Consider the following 17,842-nt stretch of genomic DNA (forward strand, 5'->3'; position numbering starts at 1 on the left):
ATTTGTTATCTTTTGAAAACACAGTGTTACAGTACCTCCATTTTTGTTTGTGTAACCCGCTCCAAAACATTAATCGAAGACGGACTCATATGAAAACTGTATACATTTTTCCAATAGGAAATCATGTAAATATAATTAATCCATTCCAGACACCCATTGATATTACCATAAAAAAAAATTCACGGAGAATAATTACAGTTTTCTCTGTAGAAAACAATGTGAAATACATATAAATGACGAATGAAATGTTTAACATCTCTTTTTTTTTTGTCAGAGGGGTCAGCTATCTTAGTACAGTGGAACCTAGATTTACGAAACTAATTAGTCCTAAACATAACAAATTGCTTAGTGAAGCTAATTTCTCAAACAATGAAAATATGAATAACGGGTTCCGGCCTTGACAAAACACAATATTTGAGTAAAGGTTTCAACACTTTGAACACAACATAAAAGGCTACACAGTACTGTATATCTAACAAACATAACAAGGGGTTACTGTAAGGACGTTCTCTTTAATAACAAAGTCAACACAACAACAAAACAAGATGAACTGTCCTCATTCGCAGCCGCCCTGCTGACACGCGCACACCCTGTTAGTAGCATTGTGGTGCACTCACAGTTTGGAATTATAAAAATCCTTAACTTTAACAGCCAGATTGCTACAATAGTTAGGAATACAAAATTAAGAATATATATTACTAAAGATTTACCTTGTTGGTTAATCTTTTTGGGAGGAGTAAAGGGAGGCAGGGTCGATAACGCTGTAGATACTTCCTGAATGTTTCAAACCACACAGCAGTTGTCTGTTGCTTTGTTGGACTCATTTTGAGCTAGCAAAACTGAAAACTACTGTAAAAAGGACTAAACAAACAAAGTAAAAGCATTTAAGTCTCACCTTAAAACTAATTTGTATACTCTAGCCTTTAAATAGACCTCCTTTTTAGACCAGTTGATCTGCCGCTTCTTATCTTTTTCTCCTCTGTCCCCCCCTCCCTTGTGGAGGGGGTCCGGTCCGATGACCATGGATGAAGTACTGGCTGTCCAGAGTCGGGACCCAGGATGGACCACTCGTCGGGACCCAGGATGGACCGCTCGCCTGTGTATCGGTTGGGGACATCTCTATGATGCTGATCTGACTCCGCTTAGGATGGTTTGCTGTGGACAGGACTTTTGCTGCTGTCTTGGATCCGCTTTGAACTGAACTCTCGCGGCTGTGTTGGAGCCACTATGCATTAAACTTTCACAGTATCATGTTAGACCCGCTCAACATCCATTGCTTTCGGTCCCTTAGAAGGGGGGGTTGCCCACATATGAAGTCCTCTCCAAGGTTCTCATAGTCATCATTGTCACTGGCGTCCCACTGGGTGTGAGTACTCCTTGGCCACTGGGTGTGAGTTTTCCTTGCCCTTATGTGGGTTCTTCTGAGGATGTCGTAGTCGTAGTGGTTTGTACAGTCCTTTGAGACATTTGTGATTTAGGGCTATATAAATTAACATTGATTGATTGATTGAAATAAAATGTATGCAAAGTAGCAACAATGAGCTGACAAGGAGCACCGGCGATCAATAATCCCACCCCCAATGGATGTGCTACCGGGCACAAAATGGTTGCACTGCGAATCACACAATGGGTGTATGAAACATTCATTACACGTAGATAATAGTCAAACTCCCAAAGCATATTTGTATTCTGTCTGTGGTTCGTAAATTGAAAAGTACACACAATAACTTTGTGGTTAGAGTGTCCGCCCGGAGATGGGTAGGTCGTGAGTTCCAACCCGGCCGAATCATACCAAAGACTATAAAAATGGGACCCATTACCTCCCCGCTTGCCACTCAAGGGGTTAGAATTGGGGGTTAAATCACCGAAATAATTCCCGAACGCGGCCACCCCTGCTGCTCACTGCTCCTCACCTCCCAGGGGGTGGACCAAGGGGATGGGTGAAATGCAGAGGGTAATTTCACACCGCCAAGTGCAGGGGTCGGGAACCTTTTTGGTTGAGAGAGCCATGAAAGCCAAATATTTTAAAATGTATTTCCGTAAGAGCCGTATAATATTTTTAACACCGAATACAACTGTCAAGTTCAAACACTGATGACATCTATTAAACAGACAAGAAGCAAGGAATTAAACAGAGACAGGATTCAATTTAGCTCAATGAGGAGAAACCCGTAAAACTGCACCCTTGTACAGTGTCGTCCCAGGCTCTGACAAGAGAATTCTACATTCTCTTTTATTTGGACTTTCCCTGATTACAACAACTAAATGCATGCATCTCTTATTATTTTTAATAATATTGTTATTCTGAAGCTAACCAATAATAAATCAAATAATTTTGACCATTCATGCAACATTTTGAACAGGTGCGATAGAAATGGATGGATGGATTAAAATGCATGAGAATGTTTTATATTTTGAAAGTTATTTTTAACACTGTGATTAATAGCGGAATTATTAATTACTTATCGTGCTAAGCAACATCAACTAAGATTTATCTAAGAGCCAGATGCAGTCATCAATAGAGCCACATCTGGCTCTAGAGCCATGGGTTCCCTACCCCTGGCATAGTGTGTGTGAGAGACGATCAGTGGTACTTGAACTTTAATAAGGGGTTTGTAAGTCAAGGTTCCACAGTACTTTTCTCACTTCTTTATCAATGTGCTAGTACTCACAACTTTCTTTGGCCCCAGGGTGGCTTATTTTTTGCAGCCCAACTGAATAAAAAGAGTTAATGATTCATTGTTTGGGTACATGACTGCGCGGGATAATACAGTACGCAGGCAAACTTTGTTACTAACTATACACACGCAGTACTTTGTTACATGCAATATTTGGGGGTACGACAATGACGGTGTGCAAAAACTGTGGCGAGCTATTGGTGAAAAAGTGAGATGCCGCTCTAAGTTTTAAAATACTTTATATTCTGATCCAACTTTTTACATCGTAAAAAACTGGGTCAAGGTGAGACTATTGACTCATCACAATTGAACACATTAAATTCTGGCTTACAAAATGAATGAATGCATGCAGTATGAGGGCTCTCTTTGAGACAGGCGTTATCTCATGACTGAAGTCTCATACGCTCCAATTGTATCACTTCAAAAACCTCAGCTCCCCTTTTTTCTGCTTCCTGCACAGCGCCAGAGAGTCATATCTTCCCCAGTCGGCTCGTCTGATAGCCCACCAGTGTCTCCCACCCCCTCGCCGAATGACTTTTCATTGGGACGCGTGCGGCTCTTTTGCGGGGTCCCCATTGCTGTGTGTGAACCCCCCGGCTCGTGCAGTCGTTGCCCCCGTGCCACCAGCAGCGTCCTGGCAGTTTGTTCCTGTCTGTCAGCAGCCCTGGGCTATAAAGTCACTGTTATCTCCACAGTTAAGTGCAGGCCAGAGACGGAGGGTGAGCTCAAAGTGAGGCAGCAGAGACACGCTGTCCCGCCTGGCACCACAGCACACAGGAAGCGGGGCTACGCCGTGTCCCCCTGTCTGGCCCCGGAGCCCTCCTTGCTCCATAACCCAGGCGTTAATGCGGGGAGACCCTCGGCCAAATTACTCTCTAATTTCCCTTCAGGACGCAAACGATCCCATCGGCCCTTGAGAATCAGACTGAGGATTTGTTCAAAGTGGTTTGTTTTGTCTTGTCCCCTCACGCCGCGCTCCAATTCCATCACTCAAGTTCTAGTTTTCGGCTCACGGCCAGTAAATTGGGGGATTTGAGAAAGAGGCGTTTAAAGAGGCCCCGAGAGGATAAAAGCTGCAGCCTTTAAAAAAACAAAAAATACATCAGAATTTACGCTGTCCTGTTGTGTGCAGGACAGCTCCAGTTGTCAAACCTGAGTTCCCATCATCATTTTGTCATGATGTCATCATCTGAGCTCTCGGGGCTCTTTGCGGCACATTTTCAGACCTGTAGCTCCCGTCAGGGGATTAATTGGGTGACTAATGCTCTTTGAAGACAAACTGACGCAGCTGATCAGCTCCCGCTCACACATAAACAATCATGCACCCAGATGCTTCACAGCCGAGACTTGAATATTAATAATCCTGCAGCATTTTCACAATCTGAAATGTTCTTTCACTCTGGAATGTTTTTGCAGCTTGTTATTTCTGTCAAACCAACTCTAATATCAAAATGTTACAGAAGTACGGCACACGTACAATATTATACCCCCTTGATGACCCTTAAAGGCCTACTGAAATGAGATTTTCTTATTTAAACGGGGATAGCAGGTCCATTCTATGTGTCATACTTGATCATTTTGCGATATTGCCATATTTTGCTGAAAGGATTTAGTAGAGAACATCGACGATAAAGTTCGCAACTTTTGGTGCTGATAAAAAAGCCTTGTCTTTACCGAAAGTCGCAGACGATGACATCACTAGGGTGAGGGCTCCTCACGTCCTCACATTGTTTTTAATGGGAGCCTCCAGCAGTATGAGCTATTCGGAACGACAAAACGACAATTTCCCCAATCGTTTGAGCGAGGATGAAAGATTTGTGGATGATGATATTGATAGCGAAGGATTAGAAAAAAAAAAGGCGATTGCATTGGGACGGATTCAGATGTTTTTAGACACATTTCCTCGGAAAATTCTGGGAAATCCCTTATTTTTCTATTGTGTTGCTAGTGTTTTAGTGAGATTAAATAGTACCTGATAGTCGGAGGACTGTGTCTGAGGGAAGTCGACGGCAGACACAAGGATGGCGCAAACTCCACAGATCTCTGGTAAGAGGCGACTTTTTAACACAATTTTTTCAACGAAACCTGCCGGTTGACATGTTCGCTTAACTGCTCTGATCCATAGTAAAGCTTCACCTCCGGGAATTTTAAACAAGGAATCACCGTGTTTTTGTGTGGCTAAAGCTTCCCAACTCCGTCTTTCTACTTTGACTTCTCCATTATTAATTGAACAAATTGCAAAAGATTCAGCAACACAGATGTCCAAAATACTGTTTAATTGCGCGATGAAAAGAGATGACTTTTAGCCGCAAATAGTGCTGCGCTAATATTTCCTTACACTCCGTGACGTCACGCGCACACGTCCTCATTCGGCGACGTTTTCAACAAGAAACTCCGTGGGAAATTTAAAATTGTAATTTAGTAAACTAAAAAGGCCGTATTGGCATGTGTTGCAATGTTAATATTTCATCATTGATATATAAACTATCAGACTGCGTGGTCGGTAGTAGTGGGTTTCAGTAGGCCTTTAAAGGACCCAAAGCATCTTCCATCCATCAATTTTCTACCGCTTGTCCCTTTTGGGGTCGTGGGGGGTGTTGGAACTTATCTCAGCTGCATTCGGACAAGTCGACCCCCTAAAGCATCTTGATGACCAAAATCTCAATAACAAATTTTCTAATATATTGTTTTTTTGCCCGGCAGTCATTTTCCATCATCCATCCATCCATATTCTACCGCATGTCCCTTTTGGGGTTGCGGGGGGTGCTGCAACCTACCTCAGCTGCATTCTTCAATTACGAAACCCAAAACCATTTAAATTGGCATTTTGTGTAATTCGTAAATAAAAACAGAATACAATGGTTTGCAAATCCTTTTCAACTTATATTCAATTGATTAGAGTGCAAAGACAAGATATTTAATGTTTGAACTGAGGAACTTAATTTTTTTTTGTGCAAATAATCATTAACTTTGAATTTAACGGCAGCAACACATTGCAAAAAAGTTGGCAGAGGGGGCATTTTTACCACTGTGTTACATAGCCTTTCCTTTTGACAACACTCAGTTAACGTTTGGAAACTGAGGAGACCCAATTTTTTAAGCTTTTCAGGTAGAATTATTTCCCATTCTTGCTTGATGTACAGCTTCAGTTCTTCAACGGTCCGGGGTCTTTGTTGTGGTATTTTAGGCTTAATATTGCGCCATACATTTTTAATGGGAGACAGGTCTGGACTACAGGCAGGCCAGTCTAGTACCTGCACTCTTTTACTACGAAGCCACGCTGTTGTAACACGTGGTTTGGCATTGTCTTGCTGAAATAAGCAGGGGGGTCCATGATAGCGTTGCTTGGATGGCAACATATGTTGCTCCAAAACCTGTATGTACCTGTTTGATGGGCATTCCTCAACTTTGTCAGTCTTTTTTGCCACTTGTACCAGCTTTTTTGAAACATGTTACAGACATCAAATTCCAAATGAGCTAATATTTGCAAAAAAAAAAAAGTTTTCAAGTTCCAATGTTAAGTATCTTGTCTGCAGTCCATTAAAATAAATATAGATTGAAAATGATTTGCAAATCATTGTATTTTGTTTTTATTTACGATTTACACAACATGCCAACTTCACTGTTTTGTGTTTTGTAGTTAACTGTACTTGGAACGCCCCCTTTCCATCGCCAGACTCGATAGGCCCCTCCCTTTTGGCGTGAAATCATCTACAGAACTGGTGCCCATGTTCCCATATAAACATCCATCCATCCATTTTCTACCGCTTATTCCCTTTAGGGGTCACGGGGGGCACTGGTGCCTATCTCAGCTACAATCGGGCGGAAGGCGGTGTACACCCTGGACAAGTCGCCACCTCATCGCAGGGCCAACACAGATAGACAGTGTGAATAAAAACATGTAAAACTATTATTTTCATCACTAAATTGCATGTTTTGGTGGCCATGACCCATTATTACTTTAAAACTGATACGACTCACAATGTGAGTAAAAACTAAATATAAAAGAATGGCCATTTCCAGACTTCCCTGCTTTTCCACAGAGGTCATATCCTGTGTTTCCTCATGCTCCTTCAGTACTTGAGGAAACATCAGTAGAAGCATTTAAGTCTCACCTTAAAATTCATCTGTCTAGCCTTTAAATAGACCTCCTTTTTAGACCAGTTGATCTGCCGCTTCTTTTCTTTCTCCTATGTCCCCCCCTCCCTTGTGGAGGGGGTCCGGTCCGATGACCATGGATGAAGTACTGGCTGTCCAGAGTCGAGACCCAGGATGGACCGCTCGTCGGGACCCAGGATGGACCGCTCGCCTGTATCGGTTGGGGACATCTCTACGCTGCTGATCCGCCTCCGCTGGAGATGGTCTCCTGTGGACGGGACTCTCGCTGCTGTCTTGGATCCGCTTGAACTGAACTCTCGCGGCTGTGTTGGAGCCACTACGGATTGAACTTTCACAGTATCATGTTAGACCCGCTTGACATCCATTGCTTTCAGTCCCCTAGAGGGGGGGGGTTGCCCACATCTGAGGTCCTCTCCAAGGTTTCTCATAGTCAGCATTGTCACTGGCGTCCCACTAGATGTGAATTCTCCCTGCCCACTGGGTGTGAGTTTTCCTTGCCCTTTTGTGGGTTCTTCCGAGGATGTTGTAGTCGTAATGATTTGTGCAGTCCTTTGAGACATTTGTGATTTGGGGCTATATAAATAAACATTGATTGATTGATTGATTGAGAAGAGGACACAAAGTGGAATACTTGCGGCATACCTTCTCAGTCTTTTGTTTTTTAAAGTCTGGTCTGTTCTTCTTTGTTTTTCTGCAGGTTCTCACTCAGTCTTCGTCCCCTCAAGGTTACGCCTGATTTTCAGGATCACATTTGGCTTGAGTCTTTTGAAAACCCTTTTGCTATGAAGTCAGAATCATTAAAATGATCGCTGCAAATTATTCTTTTCTTGCTTGGTCTGTCCCATTTTGTGTGAGTCAATTTGACGAGAGAGGTCCATGCTTTCCTCATATTCCCAACATTTGGAAACATATGCAGGCAGACTCTTTTTTTAGTTGTATTGCTACAACCTGCAACAACGCATCTATCAGACATATTTGATGATTTCTTAAAAATTTGACACAGAAACATAATGATTTACTCACTAAAATGTTATAGTGTATTTTTATATATATTTTATGAATATATAAACACTTTTCAGTGTGACGCTGTGCATTTATCATTTGGTTAGATCATCACCACTCTCTTTGTGTCAATCAAAACTAACCAAAACCTTATTTTAACAATAGCAGACATTTAGGTATAACTCTTATTTTGGATCTTAATTCATTTCATTGAATCTGTGCTTGTTGTAATCTTTTAAAGTTAAAGTTAAAGTACCAATGATTGTCACACACACACTAGATGTGGCGAAATTATTCTCTGCATTTGACCCATCACCCTTGAACACCCCCTGGGAGGTGAGGGGAGCAGTGGGCAGCAGCAGTGCCGCGCCTGGGAATCATTTATGGTGATTTTACAAATAAACCTACATTTCTGTCTATTTTTTAATATCGGCTTGATCTATTCAAGGTATGCATTTACTAAAACACGTCCAAACTTGATCGCTCACAAAGCTGATTTACAAAGTAGGAGTGCTGACGAGCCTTGCGATGAGGTGGCGACTCGTCCAGGGTGTACACCGCCTTCCGCCTGATCGTAGCTGAGATAGGCACCAGCGCCTCCCCAGACCCCAAAGGGAATAAGTTGTAGAAAATGGATGGATGGATGTAGTGCTGACGGGGCGGTTTAGCTCGGTCGGTAGAGTGGCCGTGCCAGCAACTTGAGGGTTGCAGGTTCGATTCCCGCTTCTGCCAACCTAGTCACTGCCGTTGTGTCCTTGGGCAAGACACTTTACCCACCTGCTTCCAGTGCCACCCACACTGGTTTGAATGTAACTTAGCTATTGGGTTTCACTATGTAAAGCGCTTTGAGTCACTTGAGAAAAAGCGCTATATAGATATAATTCACTTCACTTCACTTCACGTCCATGATAACGTTGCTTGGATGACAACATATGTTGCTCCAAATCCTGTATGGACCTTTCAGCATTAATGGTGCCCTCACAGATGTGTAAGTTACCCATGCTTTGGCCACTAATACACCCCCATACCATCACAGATGCTGGCTTTTGAACTTTGCGCCTATAACAATCCGAATGGTTATTTTCCTCTTTGTTCTGGAGGACACCACGCCCTCTGTTTCCAAATATAATTTGAAATGTGGATTCGTCAGACCACAGAATACATTTCCGCTTTGCATCAGTCCAGCTTAGGTGAGCTTGGGCCCAGCCAAGCCGGCGGCGTTTCAGGATATTTGTCAGGCTTGCTGACAGTTTGTTTGTGTTTTAGTTTCTCCTCTGTCGTTTAGTATTTCCTGTCCTTAGTTCCTGTCTTGTGCTCTTATTTTGTCAGCTTTCTGTCTTGTTCCCTGACTGCTGTGTTCCTCCTCAGCTGCGGCTGATTGGCACCTGGTCACACCTGTTGCCAATCAGCCCGCTCCTATTTGTACCTGCTTTGTCTTGTGTCAGTTGTTGGATCATTGTATTGTCGTTGCCACATGTCACTCTTGTCGTGCTACCCGTCGTGTTGATGTGATCATTTCAGCTATTACCTGTTGTGCTACATTTTGTCCTGGTCGTCATAGCGGTAAGCTGTTCTTGTTAGCCATTAGCTATTTCCAGTTTTTCTGTGTGCTATCCACTAGCTTCCATGCTGAAGTTCCTTTTTGTTTTCTAGCTCCCAGTGCTAGCTCCCTTAGTTTGTTATACCTCACCCGTGAGTGCATTTTGTTTGTTCTTGTTTAGTTTTAATTAAATCATGTTTTCATATCCAATGCCTGCCTCCATCTCTGCATCTTGGGTTTCGACAACAAATAACTTTGACAATATTGTTGATAAATGGGTTTGGCTTTGCATAGTAGATTTTTAACTTGCACTTACAGATGTAGCGACCAACTGTAGTTACTGACAGTGGTTTTATGAAGTGTTCCTGAGCCCATGTCGTGATATCCTTTAAACATTGATGTCGCTTTTTGATTCAGTACCGCCTGAGGGATCAAAGGTCCGTAATATCATCGCTTACGTGCAGTGATTTCTCCAGATTCTCTGAACTTTTTGATAATTTTACAGACCGTAGATGGTAAAATCCCTAAATTCCTTGCAATAGCTCGTTGAGAAATGTTGTTCTTGAACTGTTTGACAATTTGCTTACAAATTGGTGACCCTCACCACATCCTTGTTTGTGAATTACTTAGCATTTCATGGAAGCTGCTTTTATACCCAATCATGGCACATACCTGTTCCCAATTAGCCTGCACACCTTTGGGATGTTCCATACAAGTGTTTGATGAGCATTCCTCAACTTTATCAGTATATATTGCCACCTTTCCCAACTTCTTTGTCACGTGTTGCTGGCATCAAATTCTAAAGTTAATGATTATTTGCAAAAAAAAAAAAAAAAGTTTATTAGTTTAAACATCAAATATGTTGTCTTTGTAGCATATTCAACTGAATATGGGTTGAAAATGATTTGCAAATCATTGTATTCCGTTTATATTTACATCTAACACAATTTCCCAACTCATATGGAAACGGGATTTGTACATGCAAACTGGCACAGGTATGCACAAACGGCTGTGAGTAAGGAGGCGATCATGCTGCAAAGACAAACTATGCACAGACAATCCTCCGTGTGTCTCAATATTGGGACTTTTAGAATTAAAAATATTAGACAAGTTTTCTATCTGGCTATACCATTTTAAAGCTGCTGGATGACTTAATATTCTTGCAACATGCATTTTCTTTGCATTTCACCGCACCATTACAGTTCTTCCCGTTGCCATGGATGTGCAGTAAAAGAGTGTCCTAATTGGCACAGCCGGTAACACAGGCAAACACGTCATTTAAATATAGCGGATTGCACCACTTTTGCTCTTGTTATCAATGGCGCATGCAGTTTTAGTAGATTACCCGCAACACGCCCACCAATAGTACACACAATTAAGTTCAGTTCAGTTCATTTATTTATTGCATTCATAGAAAATCAAAGAAAGGAAGAAAAATAAATATAAAAAAATAACATATTTCTTAAAGCAGATTATGAATGAAAAGGAGCAGAAAGTAGTTAAAAACTAAATATTTTTAAATCATCATGATTTTTAAGTTTTTTCAAATACAGAAATAGATGTACATTGTTCAATTCCACTTTCAAGTTTGTTCCATAAACTAACACCTTTGATTGAAATACTTATGTCCATTATCACTGTTCTAAATGTAAATTTAGTAAAGATCTCATTTCCTTTCAGATTATAATTCATTTCTCTTTTTACAAATCTGTTTTGAATATTGTACGGTAGAATTGTTGCATGTGCTTGCACGTGGTTTTTAGGATATTACAGTCTACTGGTTCATGAAATGTTTCTACATTTAATTTAAAGGCCTACTGAAACCCACTACTACCGACAACGCAGTCTGATAGTTTATATATCAATGATGAAATATTAACATTGCAACACATGCCAATACGGCCTTTTTAGTTGACTAAATTGCAATTTTAAATTTCCCGCGAAGTGTCCTGTTGAAAACGTCGCGGTATTATAACGCGAATGATGACGCGTGCGTTTGACGTCACCGGTTGTAGCGGACATTTTTTTCCAGCCCGATCCAAGCTATAAGTAGTCTGCTTTAATCAAAGTATTCTGGACATCTGTGTTGCGGAATCCTTTGCAATTTGTTCAATTAATAATGAAGTCAAAGTAGAAAGATTGAGGTGGGAAGCTGTGTATTGCGGCTGCCTTTAGCCACACAAACACAGCCGGTGTTTCCTTGTTTAAAATTCCCGAAGGTGAAGCTTTACTACGGAACAAAGCGGTCAGGCGAACATGGTTACCGACGACATGTCAACCGGCAGGTTTCGGTGAGGAAATTGTGGTAATAAGTCGGCTCTTACCGTAGTTATGAGCGGAGCTTGCGTCCACCACACCCGTGGCCACAACCCTGCGACGTTCAGGCACAATATAATCTCACCAAAACACTAGTAACACAATAAGCAGATAAGGGATTTTCCAGAATTATCCCAGTAAATGTGTCTAATAACATCTGAATCACTCCCACTGCTCTCCACTTTTTTTTTCTCTAGTCCTACACTCTCACTATCCTCATCCACAAATCTTTCCGCCTCGGTCAAATTAATGGGGAAATTGTCGCTTTCTCGGTCCAAATCGCTTTAGCTGCTGGTGTCCATGATTGTAAACAATGTGAGGAGGTGAGGAGCTCTACAACCTGTGACGCCACACGCACATCGTCTGCTACTTCCAGTAAAGGCAAGGCTTTTTTTATTAGCGACCAAAAGTTGCGAACTTCATCGTGGATGTTCTCTACTCAATCCTTTCAGCAAAAATATGGCAATATCGCAAAATGATCAAGTATGACACATAGAATAAGAATAAATAAGAAAACATCATTTCAGTAGGCATTTAACTATTGGGTTTCTACCATGAATTGATTAACGTGGACCCCGACTCAAACAAGTTGAAAAACATATTCGGGTGTTACCATTTAGTGGTCAATTGTATGGAATATGTACTGTACTGTGCAATCTACTAATAAAAGTTTCAATCAATCAATCAATCAAAGTGGGTTCCCTGTATCCATTTCCAGTAATGAATTTTACAGCTCTCTTCTGCAGAAGCAAAATTGGGTTTAAGAAAGTTTTACCTGCACTAGCCCATATGGAACAATCAGTGAGTTATACAAAATATACAATGCTTTTTGATTTCCCAATTCCTTCACGTTGTACAAAACAGAAATAGTTTTCGATACTTTAGTCTTTGTATCATTTATATATGACTTCCATGACAGATGTTCATCAATCATAACACCCAAAAATTTGATCTGTGTTATTTGAATCTCAACTCCTTCGACATATAATGAGCCATCCACACTTTTTCTACTACTGCAAAAATCATACATTTAGTTTTACTGGTATTCAGTGAGAATATATTTTCATCAAACCATCTTTTAATTTTGACAAATTCCTTTTCAACCAGCTCTAAATCATCTCTCATTTTTTGTCCCGAATAAAACTAAAGGTTGAGTCGTCCACCATGAAATAGACTTAAAGGGGAACATTATCACCAGACCTATGTAAGCGTCAATATACACTTTGATGTTGCAGAAAAAGGACCATATATTTTTTTAACCGACTTCCTAACTCTAAATGGGTGAATTTTGGCGAATTAAACGCCTTTCTATTATTCGCTCTCAGTATTCTTATTCCTCCAAACACGACGAGTTGAGTTTATACCAAAAAGTTCTATTTTGGTTTCATCTGACCACATGACATTCTCCCAATCCTCTGCTGTATCATCCATGTATCCATTTTGGTATAAACTCAACTCGTCGTGTTTGGAGGGAGAAGATAATGAGTTGCATCCCAAGAACACCATACCTACTGTGAAGCATGGGGGTGGAAACATCATGCTTTGGGGCTGTTTTTCCGCTAAGGGGACAGGACGATTGATCCGTGTTAAGAAAAGAATGAACGGGGCCATGTATCGTGAGATTTTGAGCCAAAACCTTCTTCCATCAGTGAGAGCTTTGAATGGTTGACCAAATACTTATTTTCCACCATAATTTACAAATAAATTCTTAAAAATTCCTACAATGTGAATTCCTGGATTTTTTCACATTCTGTCTCTCACAGTTGAAGTGTACCTATGATGAAAATTACAGACCTCTGTCATCATTTTAAGTGGGAGAACTTGCACAATCGGTGGCTGACTAAATACTTTTTTGACCCACTGTAAATTATAAATGTTCGATAACTAAATCTATGATGCTCTTTATAAACGTCATATTTGTCTCTACATAATCACTTGAGGTCTTATTTGGATATAGCTTCACAATGTATAATACTTCAATCTTGTTTACAGTTTATTATAGTTTCTCCAGTTTTAATTATTAACTTGATTTTTGGTATTCGTTTAGCCAAGGTAGGGTCGATGTTTACAAATAAATTATTAAATTAATTTACTACATCATCGTTGTCGTAAATATCTTTATTATTTTTGTTGAAATGATTTTATACTTTATGTTATGCTTTTCCTTGTTTTAGAATGCTGTTAACTAAGGGCGTGGTGCAGTCTGTAGAGAGACCGTGCCAGCAACTTTAGGGTTTCAGGTTCAATCCCCGGCTCTGCCATCCAAGTCATTTTCGCTGTGTCTTTGGGCAAGACACCAGCGCCACTCACACTGGTGTATGAATGTGTATGAATGTTGAGTGGTGGTCTGGGGGTCCGAAGGCGGACACTGGCAGCTCCGCTTACCCCCACAGTATAATAGCGATTAAGAGTAACATAAATATATTCAAAACAAAACACACATTTCTGAAGGATTACAATTACAATACCGTATTTCACGATAGTGTTGTCCCGATACCAATATTTTGGCACTGGTACCGGTACCAAAATGTATTGCGATACTTTTCAATACTTGGTCCAGGGATCACAAAAAATGCCATTATTGGCTTTATTTTACCAAAATATCTTACGGTACATTAAACATATGTTTCTTATTGCAAGTTTGTCCTTAAATAAAATAGTGAACTTACTAGACAACTTGTCTTTTATTAGTAAGTAAGCAAACAAAGACTCCTAATTTAGTCTGCGGACATATGCAGTAACATATTGTGTCATTTATCATTCTACTATTTTGTCAAAATTATTAAGTGGTAGAAAATGAATTTTTAATCTACTTGTTAATTTTCTGTTAATATCCGCTTACTTTCTCTTTTAACGTGTTCTATTTGCACTTCTGTTAAAATGTAATAATCACTTATTCTTCTGTTGTTTGATACTTTACATTAGTTTTGGGTGATACCACAAATTTGGGTATCAATCTGATACCAAGTCGTTACAGGATCATACATTGGTCATATTCAAAGTCCTCATGCAGCGACATATTTCCTGAGTTTATAAACATAATATAATTTAAAAATGTTGTGATACCAAAAAATATCGATATAATCATAGTAGTATTGACTAAATACGCTCCTGTACTTAATATCTTTACAGAAGATGTCAGGTGTAGATCCACCAATGGACTTTGTTTACATTTTGACGCCGGTGAGCACTGGTGTGTAGTGAAACATATTTAGCTATTTCTCGTCCTGCAGGGATGATACTTGTAAGAAATGTACTTCATTTGTCGCCATGGAGACAACGATTAGTGACTTAGAGGTAGCTAAAACACTGCCGTTAGCCGTTAACTAACTTGCTTAAAGCACCTCTACCTGAAGGCGTTTCAGTGTTATAACTTCATCTTTATCATTATTTTTAAGCCAAAATATGTCCATTCTATTTTTGCTGTCTACACACTGTGTCTGCTTGTAAGTACTCTGGGATTTTGCGCTGCCAAACATGCTCGTCGGCTTGTGATGACACGATGTGACGACGACAGGGTGCGGGAGGGTGTCAGACCGGTACTTTTTAGAGGCGGTATAGTACCGAATATGATTCATTCGTATCCCGGTACTATACTATTCCCGGTATACCGTACAACCCTATTTCACGATAAAGTCACATTTTAGCCAGTTGGAATTAGCATCAATATATTATTTTTTCTGGTGTTCAGGATTGTTTATTTTAATTTTTTTTTTATTGTATCTTTATATATTAAATCAGATCAATGAGCAAAACACCTTTCTTATTCAAATATTGCATTTTATAATTATGTAATTTATATTCCCTGGGGATGCTAATGGAACCGATTCTGTGCAATGGCCTTTATAACAACAAGTTACGTTTGTGTGGTTTACTAGAATACAACTGGTATAGACTTAAAAACTGACGCTAGAACCCATTTATCACAACTTGTATATATTCTTAGACAGAAATAATGTTATATCTGCATACCATTGCCTGTTAGATAAGTATGTTTCAGTTGGCTTTAATGAACAGATGTTTTTCATGGCTCATTATTATCTTCTATCCTTAGTAACGCAACACATTTTTCTCTCTCCTTTGGATGAGGTTCAGGTTTGGGCAATAAAAGAGAAATATCTCCCCTCTTATTCGGAAAAAAGAAAGTATTAATGTGAACCCATTTTAATACTCTGACAATTTACCAGCGCAGCACTAACATGACATGCCACAAAGGGCAATGTGAACAACTAGGGGAATGTGCCGTTATATTAATATCACTGACAGAACAGGAAGGGGCTAGGATATTTATATTTTCATAGGAAGCGTCTTGTCATTCATTGATTGCCGTTTTATGCAAAATGGGGCTCCACAAGGATTGCAGCTCCCTGAACACACACACACACTACACACAAGCGACTGACCCCACTGGCTGGAATCTGTATATTGGAGATAAAGACCACTTTAAGGTACATCTGGATCATACTTGCCAACCCTCCCGGATTTTCCGGGAGACTCCCAAAATTCAGCGCCTCTCCCAAAAACCTCCCGGGACAAATTTTCTCCCAAAAATCTCCCGAATTTCAGGCGGAGCTGGAGGCCACGCCCCCTCCAGCTCCATGAGGACCTGAGTGACGTGTCTGAGAGCATGCCTGCCCAATGACGTCATAACTGTAGAATGATCGAGGGCGAGTTCTTGGTTTCGTATGTGGGTTTATTGTTAGGCAGTTTCATTAACGTCCTCCCAGTGCAGTAACAACACACACCAACAGCAGTCACATTTACGTCTACCACTCTACCGTAAGGCAGTTCGTCTGCCGTAAACAGCATGTGACACTCTTAAACAGGACAATACTGCCATCTAATGTACATGCACCACAACACCTCCAGGCAACTTCAACCCTTAACTAATCCTCCTACATTCACATCCCATCTCCACGGATTGTAAATAACCTAAGTTAAATAATCAAATGTATTTCTAATGTATAAGACCCTACACTGTTTCAATGTCCATTTCTCTGTTGATGCACTTGTTGATGACTGAAGTACGGATATCAACCAAAGCTCCTCATCCCAACCCCCGGATTGTAAATAATTCAATGTATATACTATGATGATTATTTTGTGTGATGACTGTATTATGCTGATAGTATATATTTGTACCATGAATTGATTAACGTGGACCCCGACTTAAACAAGTTGAAAAACTTATTCGGGTGTTACCACTTAGTGGTCAATTGTACGGAATATGTACTGTACTGTGCAATCTACTAATAAAAGTTTCAATCAATCAATCAATCAATCATGCATATGTGACAATAAATATCTACTTTAGAAAGTGCAATGCACGATTTTTTTTTCACACTCACCCTGAATTAAAATCTTAAAAAGAACCTGAAAATGTATTTATTTATATCCTTAATACCAGTTATGTATGTACATTTGGTCATATTTCCTGTTTGAGCCTCCACACACACACACACATATATACACACACACACATATATATATATATATATATATATATATAAATACATGGGTTGTACTTGTACAGCGCTTTTCTACCTTCAAAGTACTCAAAGCGCTTTGACACTACTTCCACATTTACCCATTCACACACACATTCACACACTGATGGAGGGAGCTGCCATGCAAGGCGCTAACCAGCACCAATCAGGAGCAAGGGTGAAGTGTCTTGCTCAGGACACAACGGACGTGACGAGGTTGGTACTAGGTGGGAATTGAACCAGGGACCTCGGGTTGCGCACAGCCATCTTCCCATACATATATATATATATATATATATATATATATATATATATATATATATATATATATATATATGTGTGTGTGTGTGAGTGTGTGTGTGTGTGTGTGTGTGTGTGTGTGTGTGTGTGTGTGTGTGTGTGTGTGTGTGTGTGTGTGTGTATGGGGTATGTGTTGGGTTGCTGTTCTTGGAAGTGGGTGGGAAAAAAAAGGAAAAATTTATTTACTGTTTTATTGTACATTGTAATACCTGTCAAATTCAATAAAAACATTTATTTATATATATATATTTTTAATACAGATTTCTCAATAAACGTCAGTCCTAAAAAAAAGATCAACCATGAATTTATATTACTTTTTTTCAAATTGCTTTTTAATCACATAATGTCAAAGGTTTAAACTAGTAAAATAACTTGTGTTGTGTAACTTTATACTAATTGTA

Source organism: Nerophis ophidion, linkage group LG09 (genome assembly GCF_033978795.1).
Source record: "Nerophis ophidion isolate RoL-2023_Sa linkage group LG09, RoL_Noph_v1.0, whole genome shotgun sequence".
Classification (NCBI taxonomy): domain Eukaryota; kingdom Metazoa; phylum Chordata; class Actinopteri; order Syngnathiformes; family Syngnathidae; genus Nerophis; species Nerophis ophidion.